The sequence below is a fragment of the Microtus ochrogaster genome, chromosome 2, assembly GCF_000317375.1.
Source record: "Microtus ochrogaster isolate Prairie Vole_2 chromosome 2, MicOch1.0, whole genome shotgun sequence".
Classification (NCBI taxonomy): Eukaryota; Metazoa; Chordata; class Mammalia; order Rodentia; family Cricetidae; genus Microtus; species Microtus ochrogaster.
The window spans coordinates 85029089-85045514 of NC_022010.1; the positions used below are offsets into that span (position 1 = coordinate 85029089).

General features: G+C 36.1%; 1 pseudogene; it reads right to left on the minus strand.

The window, feature by feature from the left end:
- Positions 1-13738: 13738 nt before the first annotated feature.
- The window catches only part of LOC101994144, a 3180-nt pseudogene continuing 492 nt past the window's right edge, over positions 13739-16426 (minus strand).

Sequence of the window (16426 nt, forward strand, 5' to 3'; positions counted from 1 at the left end):
TGCCTATTCAGAGGTTTCAGTCCATGGTCAGCCGGACCCTATTGCTTGGACTGAGGTTAAGCAGAGCATCACCTGGGGCAGAACATGTGATAGAGCAGAGTGTACCCTCATTGAAAAAAGAAAGAGAGGGTGAATTATGAAAGGCTACAAGAAGCCCTTGAAGAGCACGTCCCAAAAGGCCTACTTCCTCTAACCAGGTCTCACTTTCTCAAATTTCTATCAACTCTAAAAACAATGCCCTAGTTAAGAACCCAGCCCATGGAACCATTTCATATCCAAACCATAGCAATGAATGAATATACTATTAAGTTAATAGAATGCAAACAAGAATAATATAGATGTAGAAGTAATGGCAAGGGTTTGACAGTACTGAAATGAGAACCATATTACATCAGCTGATGTAATATGCTTTTATTATGGTGTGTTTCAGGTAGAATTGACTGCCCATGCTAAATTTATTATTAATATTGACAATACTACAACTCCAAGAATCATGGACATGTTGATCAGCAACCAGTAGGTATCTTGAACAAAAATTATTAAAGTGCCTAATATTAGAGATTGCCTGAAAAATACTTTTTAAAAATGCAATATTTCTTAGTATGGATTTGAAGCACCATTAGTCTTTTCTAATTGGAGAAAGATTTTGGTAATCAAAATAACTTGTTACAATCTTTATAATTAGCTATAAGGAATAGCTAATTCCTATCCCTTAGACTGACAAACAATTTTAATGTTTTCACAGAACTACGGGTAGAAGTCACAGGTCAATACTGGCTAGGTCTCTTCCTCAGTTTCTCTTCACATTGTTTTTCAAGACAGGATTTGTTACTGAAGAAAGACCTAGAATTCACAATTGGCTAGAATGGCTGGTCAGCAAGCTGCTGAGATCCTTATCTCTCTGTCCCCTTCCTTGGCTCTGGGAGTACAAGCTGCTGAGATCCTTATCTCTCTGTCCCCCTTCCTTGGCTCTGGAAGTACAAGAGCGTGCTGCCATTCCTGGCTTTTGTCACTGAGTCACTTCCTCAGAATCAATTTGACCTTTACGGAGATGCTAAATTTTAACCATTTCTTATAGTTTTCCCTTCATATTTATTTCTGTTTTTTACTTTAGTAAACAATAATGCCATCAACAAATTTACCCAAAAATGTTTTCCCCTGGTATAATTTTAGAAAGTCCAAAGGAAGGCAAGACAGATTTCTCAGAAGTGGAATTGCTGCATCTATGTTTATGAACACTCAAAGTTTTAAGAAATTAGCAAAAATTTCAAATAATGGCATAATTTTTGTTTCAAATATAGTGAAGAGATTAATTTAAAAAGAAAGTTAGGGCATGAGGAAAGCTCTAAAAAGAAATAGAAAAGCAATGGTTTCTCTCAGAATCTCCTGTCTACTTCCCTCTTTGTCGCACTGCTGTCTTGCTCAGCAGAATAGCCTAGTTTGATTAGCGATCCTATGGCTTGTGTTTTCAAGCAGGCAAAGGAACCACCTACCACCTTGTAGTTTACATTTTTGAGAGTTCTCTTACTATCGTAGAGTGCTATTGTTCAGATAAGAAGCACTTTTGTGGCTCAGAAAGACCTACATTTGTACATGGATGATTTTGCTTAGGAAATGTGCAGGCATTTAGACAATGAAGGACACACTAGCATCTAGAAAAACAGCTCTGAAATATGTCTAATGCAGAAACATGATCTGATCTGAGAAGCTTCATTGTACAACTGAGAATCGCCTTACATTCTCAGTGGTATTACAAAGTATGAATACTTATACTGGATGGATTTGGTAAAACCATAGAATTTATGATCTTTCACATTTTGAATTGCTAACATACTATCTTCTTGGATTCATAGTGGCTATTTATGTCTATGATTTTGTTAACTAATTCTGATTTATCTTTTAAAATTATTTGATTTTATTTTCCACTCACATTTGATTTTTAATTTTGAATATCAAACCCAGAGCCTCATATATGCTAACCATTTGATCTACTTCAGAGACGCAATCTTAACCTTATGTCTTTTCAAACTGTTAAAACCAGAAATTTCCTTTGCCTTTGAAAACTTTTTCCAAGCTAACCATCTATTTTTCTTGTTTGTCTTTTGAACTTATGCTAGATATTGTGATAAATAATAGTTTAGACTTAAATATACTAATTTGTTCTTTTGTGTGATTCTTAATAGCTCAGCATTTTAACTTTATATGTTATTCAAAAGGTTTTGGTGTTATTTCAGAGACGCAAAGAGCTCTGCCTGGGAGGTTTAAATTGTGGTTCAGTGGTTATAGGTACATTCTGCCCTTTCAAAGGACTGGCTTTATCTCCTAGCTCACAGCCATGTGTAACTCCAGTTCCAAGGAATCCAGTGCAACATCAGGCAACAGGAAAGCACACGCTGCATATACATACAGGCATATAAAAGTAAACATACATGTAAATATTTTATGTTCTTTTCCCATCTGACATTATAGTCTCCATATACAGTTTAAGAAATAATATTTGGAGCAAGAGGCAGGAGGAGCAGGAGTCTCAGGCCAGCCTAATAGAAAGAATAAAAAATTCCTCTTGACATTTTAAAGTATCACTTTATATTTGAGAGCTCAATTATACTTCAATTATGGTTTGAGAGCTCATTTTTTAATTACTTAAATAGTAACAAAAATTGTAGCTCAACTTAAAAAACTAGTATCATCTAAATAAACAGTGCTGAGGATGTAACTGATAGGTGTAGGTGGTAGACATCATCTATAGCATATAAAGGCCCCGGTTTTGGTCCCTAGCCATGCGAATAGATATTAGATAGATGAGATATATAGATGATAGATAACTAACTATATGAGAGATAGATGATAGATAGAAAGATAGATATAGATGATGATGATGATGAAGATAGATAGATAGATGATAGATAGATAGATAGATAGATAGATAGATAGATAGATAGATATAGATAAAGAGATCATAGATGCTAGATAGATAGGTAGATAGATGACAGATAGATGATAGATAGATAGATAGATGGATGATAGAGATTCAAATTAAAACATACTAAGTTTTGAAATCTTGATCGCATTTTTAAAGTGTAAGCTAAGAAATAATTCTGTTAAAAATAATATCCAAAATTATTTATCACTAGTTAATATAATTAAAGGATTTTTTCATATTTTTATGTACTAATTTTTCTTTTTTTAGTTTTTTCTTTTTACTCAGACTGGTTTTGAATCTTCTCATAATTGTTGGGATTACAGCTTAACCCAGTTTAATCTTTCCACATGTTTTCAGGATCTCATAATTGTCTAGAATGCTCAGTACATCACTAGATTATGGAGCCAAAGTTCATTGGAGCTCCTGTATTGCCTTTCATGGAAAGATGGACAAGGAAATTTGAGGATTTCAGAGTCGCTTTACTAATAATGAGATCATAATTAATACCTCATATAGAACAATACCCTGTGTGTACTAAATGTTTAACCGTTGTTCATAATTACTAATCACTAAAGCTTTATAATAATCATTTATACTCATATAGTATGTGTCTTGATATGTTTTATCTTACTTGTCTTCACATTAATCTGATGAGGTAAATATCATTACAGTCTGCCTAACTGAGGCACAGAAGAGTAAGTTCTTATCAAAAGTCATACATTCAGTACATAGTAATGCTGAGATAGGAATGCCAGACATTTGAACTCTGAGGACATGTACTACTGTTTTCTATTATATGTGAAGGGAATAGTTTGATCTTTACTTAAATAATGTTTTCTCTCTGTGTGTCTCTCTTTACATCTCTGCCTCTCCCCATCTCTCTCTGTCTCTCTCCCTATCTCCCTCTGTCTCCCCTCATCTCAACTTTTAGCATATCTCATAGCTTCAGAAATAAAATACAGCAAGTTAATTGGGTAAAGTATGGCATATTTTTGTACTTTTTCAGCACCTTTTCCCCTATATAATGTTATGTGTACAGAGCTATCTTACATGAGTGATGTGGAGACTATTTCTTGTGGTCAAGAGACAGGCAATGCACAATAGTTAAATTTTATTTAAGAGATGTTCTATTGATGCTAACAATTATTTGTGGAGAGTTGAGTATAAAAAATGATGAAGAAAGAAATAATGAAAACGTAGGAATTTGCTTTTATATGAAAGTGAATCTTAATCTAAATTAATGTATTCAGTTAACCTAAGTGGCAGTAAAATGAAGTATTCACACAACTCATAACTTTTGAAAAGATGATGAATTTTACTCAGAGCCATTTTTAAAGGAAAAGATTACACAGCCATATGGTTTCAAAGGGGACTATGTCCCACGGGAAGCACTCGTTATTTAAACACATATCAGTCTTGTATGTCATCCGTAACTGTTTACTGATTGTGAAGAGAGCAATGAATATACATGTTATGTGGTTTATTTTTGCATAAGTTCTTTCATATCCTGAAATCAAGCTTTTTTTTTATTGCCCAGGGAAGAGATAATGTCAAAGTTTTGCAATGGTGCTGAAGATGAATGTTCCCATAATGCTGTCTAAAGGGTAAGCTTGTAACTTACAGAAAATAAATGTCAAGGTGAGACACAGACTTAGGAATAATCCTTCCCCACAAGGGCCATATCCCGGCTGTACTATAGCTGGTGGGCAGATTTATCATTTGTCTCACTCACTTAAATTGATCCAGACTTGTCCAAACAACACACTGCTGTGCCTGTGTTAATTTAATTGGAGAACCTCTTTGTTCTGTTCATTACCTAGCATTAGTGCGGGAGACATAGAAGTACATTTCAGAGTATATAAATCTTTCACAAGTGATATATTTACTACTTAGCTTCAATGGGGAGTAAGGTCTTTATTCTTTAAACTCATAATGTTAAGGAAAATAAAAGGAACAAACGATTATCTTCTTAGCAGCCTTACTGGGTAACACAAGGATATCATATGGTGGAGCAGGAGATGAAGGCAGAACGCAGCAAATGAGCCGATATTGTACTGAGCGAGTCCGTCCTCTGCGAGTCTGACTCCTTTTTCATTTAGGCATCTTTAAAGATGAAAGAAGTAGAATGTTCTACTTACTGCAACAAGATTATTTAATTAGAATCATCTGGCAATGGCTTAGTTCATGACACACGATAATCTAACATGGGGGCGATAGAGGGAGTTGAGGTAAATGGCTGCAAGAGGGAGGGGGAAAAGGTGTTTCATTTCCTCTGAATGAGATCAAAGGAAACATCCGACTCTGTGGAAGAGCCCTAGCATCTTCTCTTGTTTTTAAGAGTGCCTGGCATATGGTAAGCCAGAAAGTTCAGGTAACTATTATACTTGTTGAAGTAAATGAAACACTCTAAAATGTCTGTGTAATAAGCAATGACTGCTTTAAAATAGCCATAAAAGTGAAGACAAGAAGACTTACCAGAAGGTCAGATCATGATGACACATTAAGGCCTTCAGGAAACTGTCTCACACCGTGTCATGATGACACATTAAGGCCTTCAGGAAACTGTCTCACACCGTGTCATGCATTGGAGCTACTCTCAGGCTCTCTGCGTTCATTCTTGTTATCTTCATGGGTTTTGTTGTTTGGTTTTGTTCGTTCTGTTTTGTCTTTACTGTTATATTAAAGTGCAATTCATTCTGTTTGTTTTATTTTCTCTTTCCATTCAGGAATGTCGTGGAAAAGTCACTGTTTATTAGCAAGGTTTTATTCTTAGCATATGGAATACAGATTTAAGTGTTTTATAAATCCATATTATTTCAAATCATTTAGGAAAAGGCACGTAGCTAAATATTAAACCAATGTATGATTTGAGTAATAAAACTATGTTATTTGATCAATATCATAATAAAAAAGGAGGCATAAGTTAGTGTAGTGAAATATACTGCGGGCATCATGTTGTCTAAAATATTGTGAGTGCTGTTATTGGGATATAGGCATATGGTACTTTTCAGTGACCTGCTGTCAGAAAAAAAAATGTTTTTTTAAATAAAGGCATAATGTTTTGTGAATTTAGTGGCAGATTTTTAGTGCTTACTGAACATCTACTCTGCTACTTGTCCTGTCAAGTGCTTTGCAATCTTACTGCATTCCAGGCTCCTCAAATTCATGCAATTTTGGTGACCTCCAAGGGATATGCTAATCTCTGTCCCATAAATATGCAAAAATATGGTTATATATGTTTCTTATAAAAATGTAAATATTCTGGCTTTTAGATAAAAAATATGCTATTTTGTGTTTTTATATGATCAAATATCCAAAAGCATTTGAATATTCTGATCTATACAAATTTTGAAACCCTTAATTTTTCCAAATATTTTGCTTATTTAGTGTAATGAATGTACAAGTTAGTGGTGGTTAGTCTTAATTCAGGCTAATATTTTGAATTTATTTTTTGAGATTTCATATATGAGTATTTGTTTACATCATTCTCCCACCATTTCCTCCCTCCAGTTTTTCCCTTGTCTCTTCTCCTCATTCACAACCACAAGGCTTCTTATTCTTTAATTATAATTGTTTCACACACACACACACACACACACACACACACACAATCTTAGGATTGGCTAGCCGACCAGGTAGCTTGTCTCTGGGGAAGACTGGTTTTCCCCCTGCTAGCAACCACTAATTACCTGTAGCTTTTCTAGTAGATAAGACCCCTATGAACTCCCTCAACTATGTTGGCATGTCAACTAGTATTGCCATTTTTTTAAGATTCTGTTTAGGCAATCATATTGTTGAGGTTGAGTGTCATACTGAACAGGTGAGATTTGTTTGCATGTGAAAGAGGAAATGGAGAGAACAGAATATTACGATATGTAAGAAAATCATGTCCTAAACACCAGCAATATTATATATATTGATGTGCATTTGTATGCCTACGCAAATGTGTGTGAAAGTGTGTGCGTGCTTGAGATTAATTTCCATCTGCATCTTCAAGTCCTCAACCAAATGTAAATATATTATTTCTAATGGAAGCCTAAACATTCAGTTATGAAATTTGAAAGATTCAATGACAGGTAAATAAAATTAGAATTTGTATTGTAGAGATGCCAATCTAATACTAAGCTGATTGTGCAAATAAAAGTCACTGTTGTTACTTAACAGAAAGGACTTATCTGTAGGGCTAACACTCTACTTCCCATGATTCTCAGAGAACATGTAGGATGTAAACAAAGTGCTTGACAGAGATTAAAAATGAGGTTAGATAAACTCTGAATTTTAACTAAGGCTAGTTAACCTGTGTTAGATAACTGTATGTCCTGAAAAAAAGTGTCGATAACACAACTAATGTCACTTTATAAAAAGTAACAGTGTCATGGTTGTGCTTAGGGCACTGTAGATAAGTGTACCTTAAAAGTGGAATCTTTGTTTAATACTTTTTTGTGGGTCCTCGGAATTAAGCCTAGGGACTGTTATGCTAGCCAGCCACTCTACCACTGAGCTAAAGTGAGTTTTTATGAAGTCTGATAATGAAATGGAAATTGAATCCTGTTTAAATTAGTCACTCTGTGAACTAGGAATATTTTGATTTACATCTATGCTACAAAGATTATGATGGTTACTTTACTAATGAAAACCTGAATCAGTGATTTAGAAGTTCCAAATGATGAATATTTGATATAACATTTCTTACAGAATATAAAATACAACTGCCATGATTTTGTGAAATACACATTTCCTCCATAAGCACATGTCACCAGTGAGAGCACACACTGCTGTGTGTCTATTTCATCTTACTTTAACTCCACATATTTCCAAGGCTTCAGTAGATTAGAGGTTAAGGTGAAAGAAAAGGAAGATGACAAAAGATTAGGGAAAAGGAATGGAAATGTTGGAAACTATAAACTGGCATACATGAAGGTCAATGGAAAATTTAGTGACTGAGGACGGTTTCATGGAACATAAAAGGAGCAAACGTTCACAGTTCACATGTGCCATATGTCAAAGAAGAAGACACGAAAGCAGAAAATGATGAAGAATCTTGTTCACATCTTCTTAATTTATCTTCCCAGCCTCTATTCAATTTGTAATTGTTTTCCATAATCTAGGGAGAAAAACTGGGATAAAAGTGGTGTAAATAAAGAGAGAAAGAAAGAGCCCCCAGAATTAGGCAATGATGCAAGTTTGTAAAGTTAACTACAAAATCCTAGTTTGAAAATGACTAGTAACAAGAACAGAAGTTCATCAGAGTTCACAGGGGCTTTGTAATATTTTAATTGCTCCTTTTATATTGAGGAATAGCAGAAAAATATTGAGAAATAATGACCAAGTGGAGATTAACATGTAAACACCTAGCAAGCCCATTTCATTTATATTCATATCTGAACTTTGAGCATATACTTCTATTTAATGAATATTGATCTATGAGACAGAAAACATCATCTGTTCAAACACAGTTAGTAGTTTAAGGTTTCCTTTTCCTATGAAACATCTTGCAAACGAACTGATTTCATCAACATATTCAAAGTCATACCCAGCAACCGGTAAAGGTCACTTGTAATACTCTGAAGCATAGGTCATAGTAGACAAGACTTTAACCTAAAAACATCATGTGAAAAGTTACTTTTAAATTTTTTAAATAAGGTAGATTTTAATATTTCATATTTACAATTTTTTATACTTTACCATAACTCAAAATTATTCATTCAAGTCTCAGTGCAATCATTTTGTGGGAACAAGGTGTTTTAAAAATCTGTACTAAAAACTCTCATTTAATAAAAGTATGATGACATCTGGTTATATACATATACAGATCTCAAAGGTGACAAGGATTTTTCACTTAGTGGCAGATAGAATAGGGAAAGACATACAGGGACAAACACAGGACAGAATGCAGATCCCCAGATCTACTCCCTCTAGTGATTCCCTACCAACTTGCTTCCAGAACCTCTCAAAATAGTGCCACCAGCTAGGAACCAACTCTTTAATATGTGGACCTATGAGGGGAACTTCATAATCAAACAAAAAATTAGCATAACATCTGAACATATAGCAAGCAATATAGATGCCTCAAAATGTACGTTAGCACACCTTGAACATGGAGAAGCTGAGCTGGTGCCTGTATAGAATCCTCACCCCCATGCTCTAGTGTCTTTGGTGAAGGAAGGTACTCTGCAGGCTAGCAAAAACAGGAATGCTGTTGTGAAACCCTGTCTCATAAAAAGAAAGAAACAAGCAAAGAAACAAAACAGACAAGTTATATTCTAACCACATGAGATATCCTGGGTGCTCAGAAACCCATCTGTGGACAATATAGAGATATGTAAGATATTGTCCTGGTCTGAGCTGAGGGTCTTTTGTAACCATCACACAGGAATGCTTTGTGGCTACAGAGCCCTGTTTCATTAATGGAGGCACTGAACAAGTCTAAGGAAGGCTAAAATATGAGTTTTTCCCTCACTCCTCATATGGACAGTCAAATTTCAGCTTTATAATTCCACAAGCTGATGGTCATTTACACTGAATGAGAAGATGCTTCAAAGAGTGTGTGATCGACCTTAAATAAAGGATGCCGAGCAGTCTCGGCCTGCATGAAGCCAAGCACTGCTTCCTTCTGTCCACACTGCCTGCCATTTTCATGTCTAGGTCAGCAACATCTGAATGTCATAACTATCCATTTAAATAATCTAGGACATAGGAGAAAAGTAGAATTAGTTTAAAATGATACACTACATTTCTGCAAACAAAGAGAAGTCACTACCACGCAATACTATGTCTTCTGACATGGAACCCTCTCCACAAAAATTATTCCAGCTGTCTTTTTCTTTGATGTATTAATTTGGCCTGTTTACTTACTCCATGTTTTTTAATCTCACAGAAAGCTGGTGAACCCTGTCAAAGAAATCACAAGACAGACACGGGCATTAGCTGTCTGATTTTTAATGGTTATTTTTGATGTTATGTCACTCAACTTACTGAAATCATAGCCTTGAAAAAGGACATCTACACTTTCATTAATAATAGTGTTAAACCTAAATGATTATGTTTGAAAATGAATATTTTCATGGGAATTAAACCCTTTGGCAAATAACAAATCAACCTGATTTAATAAGAAACAGAATAAGTGTTAACACAGATACAAACACAAAGAAGACAAATTAATTAAAAACAGAAGTAACCAAGATAGATGTCACTGAAAGACATATCTTTACACAATATGTTTTCTCTTTCAAGCAATTAAATGTAGCATTTGTTTTTTAATATACAAACCCCGTTTGGCAAGGAAAACAAGAGTTTTCAGGTTGGAGGTCAACATTCATACAGCGGGAGTGATAGGCTGAAGTGTAAAAAGACATTTCATTTCTGACACTCAAGAAAATTACTCAAATATTGGTAATTTTCTCATGTGAAAGCCAACATGACTGCTCTCACTTTCTCTGTTCCCTGGTATTTAGTTCCATGGACACATCCTTATTTTATGCTCACCACTATTTGTCTTTTTATCAAAATAATCCTCTTTGATTGCTGTGATCATGCAACACATTGATATGACATTGACAGTCTTTACAAGGGAGAGCATACCATAAAAATCTGTACTGAGTGACAGGGGTGGACTGGACAAACTGGGAAAGGGGGGATCCCAACAAACTAACTTATGGCCTGTCCTAAATGTCACTTCTAAGAGTTACATAATATGATACAAAATCCCAGGTAGATTAAAACAAACAAATGAGAAAGCATGGACATTTTGACTGGGTATCCAGGTTTCAATGGCTGGAGTACTTGATTTGCAATCTTGGTGAGACTGCCGGCAAGGAAGGGGCTGGGGGCACGTGCAAATTATGGAGAAGAGCAATGAAATTCACACTGAGGGCAGGTGAAAACGAAATAAGAAGCATTAATCCACTATAAAAACATGCCTGTGGCAACACTAGGGACTGAGGTTTCCTTGTGTAAACTAGGGAAAAGGGCAATGAAATTTCATTAAAATGAAAAGCATTTACCTGCTGCCTGTGGCTGCATTGGAGATGGAGACTTCTTTTTGTCTTAATAGCGTCTAAAGTTTCTTTTTCAATTTTAGAAAAACAGGAATGTTTCTTTCTATTTATTAACTAGATTTAAAACCTGAGTTTTAATTTAGTACCTACAGTTGATGGCAGGCCCTTCTTACTTTACCTGTCCAGTATTTTAGAGAATCACGACTGTGATTTTCCTCTCTCCTATCCAGGTGTACTTTCCACTACTGATCAAGGTTTTTTTCTTGACCAGTGCCATTCAGGCCCTTTGAGGTTATATTTCAAATAAACCTTACTAGAACTTTGCACACAAAAGACTGAGCAAGACAAGTTTGTAATATTCCAAAGTCACACCTGACAGGGCCCATAGGTATGGGTCCATTCTACCTTGACCAAAGGTCAGAGAATTCGAACTTACTTCTGCTCTCTCAAGGTTATTGTCAACAGTGTAGCTAATATCCAGACTTGGTATTCCAGGTTTTAAGAAGTAGATCTGTTTCTACCTCAAATAAAAGCCTAAGGATCCAACTAGGTTCCTTCTCCATTAGGGAGATAAAAATGATTCAACGCAGGGAGTGGTTTGCCTAAAGAGTGTTTTGGTCTAGGGTAAGAGAGTTACTTGTCTTGTTTGTTTGTTTGTTTGTTTGTTTTTGACAACAGAATGTTTAACTAAGAATGTAGCCCATAATCCTTCAATGAGTCTGTTCATTCTTTGTATCACGTTAAAGCAGTTTTTCCTTACTCCCACCTTTTGGGGTGGGGATATCTAAGCAAATGGAAATTAAGCGTGAATGATTTCCAGTATTCACTGGAACTCCCTTCCAATACTACCCTATGCTTCTGTTTTATTATTTTCATTTGCGTCTTCATTCTCTTTACCTATTTTTCTATTCCCATGCCCTTACCCTGGTAAGTGGAATCCTTGTCGAAACTGGGTCTCCAAAACACACACTACATCTTGTTGACGTGCCTATATCAAAGCCCTGAAGGCTTTGCTCTGTGTTAGCCCTACCACTGCAGACAGAGCCTGCTGTAGCCCCTATAAACAAAGCCCCATGAACTTGGGGAACCATTCCAGATCTTTGCTTTTTCTAGATTTTCATTTTTTGAATCTATTTAACCTTGATCACCTGCTTCCCCTATTTCCTTTTACCCCTCTAGAATCCTTAGTCTCCTCTTTAAACTGAATTTTAGTTTAGTTCTTGTTGGACTCTTCTGTCTTTACACCTGTTCCTAGTGACTGGTTTTTTCTTTGTCTCTAACATACACGGGATGTAATACATATATCATATAATGGGACCTATGTTTATAATGCACAACCATGTTAAATATTATTATTATTAAGCAAACCTTAAGGATATGAAGAAGATAATGGAAAGGAAATAAAAGTACTTATTACAACCTGGGATATAATTGGATAATTGGGTACTAACTAATGCTACCACTTAAAGCTATGCTTTATTTGTAGTTTATTTATTTATTTATTTATTTAATTTTATTAGAAAGTTAGGGACCTGGTCAAAGCTTAAGGTCATGCATAGCAGAAGAAGTGACATCTACTAAAACCATAGACCTTTTCCACAATTTGATTTTTATTTCTTTTCCCTGTGCGATGGTACCTTCTCCTATTTCAAAGTCTCATTTCTAAAGGGATATTTGAAATTTAAGAAAGCAAGGGCCACAACAGACAAAAAAAAACCCAAAAACCTAAAACATACATGATTGATTAGTGAAGTACATACAATTTGGTTTCTGAAAGGTGTCAACACATTTTTGCACCATCATTATTTAATACTGAAAAGATTATATTTTAAGGTCTTATGATATTTATAACATCTACATAATGTTTCAGTATGCATATGTTGTACTTGCAAATGGTAACTTCTTGAATATTTAACATGATTTTAATCTTTGATTGCACACAATGCTGAAATATAAATATATACAAATGCTTGCTAATAGTCATGATTATGCTTTTAAGAATTCAGTTCTAAGGTTGATTATTCATACAAATTAAAATGAATTATTTTAAAGTCAGGATCAGCTAAGAATTGGGGGCATTTATTGCACATTACATTCTACAAATGGTTTCTACATTTATTCTTCACCATAGATTTATGAGTTGAACAATTTGATAAACCCTTGCAATATTAAGTAGCACATTAATAGAAAGAAAATGTTACTTGATTATTTTCTTTAATTTATTATTTTATTAATAGTAAGAATATTTAAGCTATTAATTTATATATTAATTTTATACTTTTTATTATTCATAATTTTATTGTCTTTTAATTAGTTAATTCTTTCACTTGGCTCATATAAATTTTTGATCAGTCAACTGGAAGAACATCAAACTCGTCAGTTATGCTATTTTTTCATGGAATTGTATCAATGATTCATATTTCACAGTTATCTCTGCTGTGGCGGGAGGTTTTTACAAAAAACTGCTTCAGTAAAAGCAAGCCAAACTGGGAGGGTTGGGAGGAGACTTTCTGGGCTGTGGACCGGTTAGGCCTTTAGGCCATCCCACCTGGTTGATGTGGAGTCCAAATCCATGTTAGATGCTAGATGAAGAAGGAAGCTTAAAAGAAATCCCACACTAGCTCAAAATTGAGAATATTGAGGTTATTTATTTAGGGGTAGACTCGCAGATCACAATTCTCTGCAACCGAATCCCCCAGCCAGAAAAGAGGCCGGACACGCACTTTACATAGGCATAAACAGTGTAAGAGGGCATGCCCAAGCGGGCGGGTAACTTAAAGGCTACTGGCGGTAGAATTACTACAGCATAGATTAAAACTGTTTTTTTTTTTTTTTACACATAAAGTTGTTTAATTAGGTTGTCAGCAATTTAGAAAACCAGTTTGTGAGGATACATCCCGTTCGTCAGACAGAACTGAGAGCGCAGGTAGCCCTGCAGCTGAGGAACAGCTTTGATCTTTGGCAGAATCTGCGAGTCCACCACTTTCTGATCAGCCTTGCGCTGCTCTGAAATCTCATATTTCTCCTTCTCTGTGTCAAAGATCTCGCCCTCCTGATGCCTGGGCTTACGCAGCTGCTTTTTCTTGAAGTAAGCATCAGTCAGGTGTTTGGGGATTTTAACTGTGCTGATGTCAACTTTTGTAGAGGTGACGATGACAAACTTCTGATGTGTTCTCAAAGGAACACATCTGTTGAGGGCAAGAGGTCCTGTCACAAGCAGTAAACCACTGCCCTGTTGCTTCAGGAAAACCACTCTCTTGCCCCTGTGGCGCCCGGTAAGGATGATGAGGACAGTCCCAGGAGTGATGCTGGCACGCAGGTGTCTCACGTGCTGACTGAAGGGCTTTTTGCCATGGCTCAGCAGCTTCCGAGGCACATCTTCAGTAGGATAATACCTGGGCATTTTTCAAAGCTTAACCACCCGGGTACCACCATTCTTGTCACCACCAACTGGTTTTGTGACAGTGGCAAGGACTTTTTCCTTTTTCTTCTTCTTTTCGACCTTGGTTTTCGCAGCTGTGTATTTCCTTTTGTACATGGCCTTTCTGGAATACATAGCAGATCGGGAGTACCTGCCAATTCCTCTAACAAGGACTGGATTTCAGCTGCAATGGCGCTTCCCCTTCTTGAGCTTTTTAGCCTTAGGGTCACCCTTTTTGGCTGCACCAGCGGCAGGGGCATCACCGCCAGCCTTCTTGGCTGGAGTTTCTTCTCTTTTGTATCAGGTTTCTCGCCTTTTTCACCCGCCACCTTGCAAGATGGGAAAGAGAGATTAAAACTATTTTTGAGGAATGTGACTGACAAAAAATTAAGGAAAATGGTTGACAGATACAAACAAACCATCCTTTCTTGAGAACATCAAAAACAGGGCCTGACGATGGCACAGTAGTTGAGTACTAGTCTACAATGAATAAGGACATATATGGGGAGGCTGGGCAACTGGTACCAAAAAAATAAGATAGATAAACAGAATATGCTCCAGTGTCCTATAGTGCAATAAGTCAACCCTAGTTTCAACAACCCAACACACACACACACACACACACACACACACACACACACACACAAACATATATTTATTTTTATGAAAAACTAGAAGTGCAGAAACAATAAATGATTATTAGATAGAACATGCTCTCTTGGTCATGCAAGATTATGAGTATGTATTAAGTAAACAAACTATACCTTAGAAATAAATAAAATTTTATGTATCATTTAAAAATGAAAAAAAGAATATTAACCTCAAAAAGGATCTTCTGAAATTGACAAATCAAAAATGTTAACATATGCCTATGAGCCACCCTGATGACCAACATGACAAGGTATCCCTAAGGACACAAGTGGCATTCATATCTTGGTGATATTCAACAATTGTCTAATTAGATATAAGATATGATGCTGAGCAGGAGGAAAAACATGCCTGGTTCTGGAGACCCACCTCACCACTACCCGTGGCAAGTGAGGTCATAGGTCATAGAGGAGACCCTACTACTGCCATTTTACTAGCTTAGAATAGTCCCTAACATTCTAAATACTTATTTTTATGCCCATACATAAGTGTAGCTCTCACCCTTTATCAAATAAATGTCTGTTGGCAACAGATGGAGACCACTACAAACAAAACACACTGGTCAAAATGTATAGAAAACCTGATCAAGGAGTGCCCAGCGATAGTTGGTAACATTTACAACAACTCCTGCACCTAAGGCTTAGCAAATATAGAGGAAAGGGCATGGAAAGATTTTTAAGAGCCTGATGGTCTGAAATCTCCTGTAAGACTGTTTCTCTAGAGATGATGGAGAAACTTTACCCATGACACCTTAACAACATGGCTACCTGAACAAGACCCGAAGAAGCAGAATACCCATAGGTATGATAACCTGGAAGGTGGAAATCAATGGGCCCACACCTAAACAAAGAACTAACGGCACCTAAGGACTAATGAAAGTGGAAGAAACGGTATTCACTAGGGATCAACTCCCTCATTGGTCACCCAATACCAAGTGGTCAATTTTGTAATCATGAGCATACAAGCAATACTAAACAGACTGAGCAATTTATAGGTATATATTTATGCATATATAACTATAAAAAAGAATATGAGGTCATGAATTTGAAGGGGCATGGGAAAGGTTGGAGGGAAGGAAAAGAAGGGGAAATTATAAAAATTTTATTTTAATTTCAAAAATAAAAAAATGTGAACACATATTTATACTATACAGCACACTATTTTGACATGTATTCTTTTGATGATTGCTTTGATCAATAATTTAGATAGCTTCATTTGTGAAGCTATTTAAAATATACTCAAGAACAATGGCAATGGGTTTTTGATCCTACTGCATGTACTGGCTTTGTGGGAGCCTAGGCAGTTTGGATGCTCAGCTGGATGGAGGTGGGTGGTCCTTGGACTTCTCACAGGGCAGGGAACCCTGATTGCTCTTTGGGCTGATGAGGGAGGGGGACTTGATTGGGGGAGGGGGAGGGAAATGGGAGGCGGTGGCGG